This window comes from Lytechinus variegatus, chromosome 8 (genome assembly GCF_018143015.1).
Source record: "Lytechinus variegatus isolate NC3 chromosome 8, Lvar_3.0, whole genome shotgun sequence".
Taxonomy (NCBI): Eukaryota; Metazoa; Echinodermata; class Echinoidea; order Temnopleuroida; family Toxopneustidae; genus Lytechinus; species Lytechinus variegatus.
This window is the reverse complement of record NC_054747.1, coordinates 12231968-12233943: the sequence shown is the minus strand read 5'-3', so window position 1 is coordinate 12233943 and position 1976 is coordinate 12231968. Positions and strand designations below refer to the sequence as shown.

Below are 1976 nucleotides of genomic sequence, written 5' to 3'. Positions count from 1 at the left end.
TATTACAGAAGTAATAATGGCAGCGGTAAAAATGGCAGAGGTAATAAAAGCAGAGGTAAAAAACATTAAAGGTAAAGGTGACATACTACTTCGACAAGAAAATGAGATTTATAGCTGTTTATTTTAATGGTTATCATTCTATCAACCTGTTTTAAAAGAGAATTTCACCCTGACGAAAAAAAAATGTTGTTAAAGAAGAATAAAAATGTATTATTAAAGGTTTGAGGAAAATCCATCAAGGAATAAGATGGGTATTAGAATTTTTTTTTGCATCTGTAACAACATAATACTAGAATATTATATTTTCGAAACAGAGGTTTGCGTGAGTCCCAAACTTTCAAAATGTTATCACCATACAGAAAATGCCCTAAACATAACACACACACAAATGTATCAATTTGTGTGACTTACGTCCTTTTGTCATGGGACAGTGGGAGTGAGGGACGTCATCAACTCTTATGCATTCGTAATTCCGAAGCTTCGTTATTCCGAAGGTTCGTTAATCCGAAAGCGAAATAAGGTTCGTTGTTCCGAAGGTTCGTTTATCCGAAAATGAAATGGCGTTTGTTGCTCATTTCGTTTTCGGACTAACGAACCTTCGGAATTAGGAACCTCATTTCGTTTTCAGACTAACGAACCTTCGGAATTACGCCACAAATCTTTGGATTAACGAACACCTTTTCGTTTCCGATTAACGAACATCGAGGTATAGGCAATTTACGTGTTTCGAAATTACGAACCTTCGAAATAAAGAACCTTTGGAATTATGAACCTTCGGAATTACGAAGTGTAACCCATCGACTATTTCATCTTTATGTCACTGGGCATGCTGGATGGTGCGTATGATTACTTTGTGAAATATATTAGGCGAAACGTTAAAATTCCATAACTTTCTTATTTTACATCCGATTTGGATGAATTTTTCGGCGTTATGTTTGTTGGATTTTTCTCCTTTGATTCAAATTGATTCAAATCAACATGTTCATGTGGTGGACTTGACCTTTAAAGATCATGACAAAAATAGTGTAAGTATTTACATGGACTTTGTTAGCTCAATACATGTAGTTCGAAAGCTCACAGAAATCATAGCTCATTGAAACTACCAACCCAGCCGCCGCAGTCTCTCTAAAGGTGGTGGTGTGTAGTATCGGAGTAATTGATACATGTAGGTCTTTCTCAAACGTTCAGAGGATCAAAAACCACTTCACGGTGAGTATGGTATTCATTTTCAGTAGTTTGTTGTAATATTTGTGCCATAAATTTGTAAGAAACTTTCCATGAATTATAGATTTTTTATTTCATTTTCCAAATCTAATGGTTTCTTTACAATATGCCCTGCTTTTCTGGATTTTACTAGATTCACGGTTACGATCTCTAATGCTTTGTATATAACGTCTTACATGTATGTTATACGATGAAGTACCGTTAATTTATATACTATTTGTAAACACCTTTAACATCAGTGATCCTTTGACACAACATAAGCGGTCACAATCGATGCGTCTCTTTTCATTAAATCCTTTGGATTTTTCCAGATTTCGTTGCAATTTCTTTATAAAATGTTATAGGATATTATTTCAAACAAATAGTCTGTATTTTGGAATGCAGATTTTCGTTAATGGTGAACTCGCTTTTATGTTGATAGGATTTGGAGGAGAGGAGCAATCAACTATCTTTGTAAATTTCGACTTAAGAGAGCATAAGAGACCATAAACACTTATGGCAGGTAAAGTGCACTGTGTTTTGTCAGCTTTAAAAGCCTGTATGTAGCTATGGTATACGGGTAAAAGTTTCAAATTATACTCTAGTATCATTTACAATCACAGTCTACAAAAGAAAAAAACATATAGTAGCCGTGCAATATTTTTTTTTTAACCATCGATTCTCTTTGAAATCAAATCAAACATCTAGTGCCCTCTGTCGGCATTTGTTTTTTCTTTTCTTTTCTTCTTAGATAATGCTCTTTGAGAATTTGT

General features: G+C 34.2%; 1 long non-coding RNA gene across 1 annotated transcript; it reads left to right on the top strand.

The window, feature by feature from the left end:
* Positions 1-736: 736 nt before the first annotated feature.
* Positions 737-1759, top strand: LOC121419984. The gene is made up of 3 exons (XR_005970677.1): positions 737-836; positions 1052-1209; positions 1646-1759. It is a non-coding gene; the product is annotated as an uncharacterized LOC121419984 (long non-coding RNA).
* Positions 1760-1976: the final 217 nt, after the last annotated feature.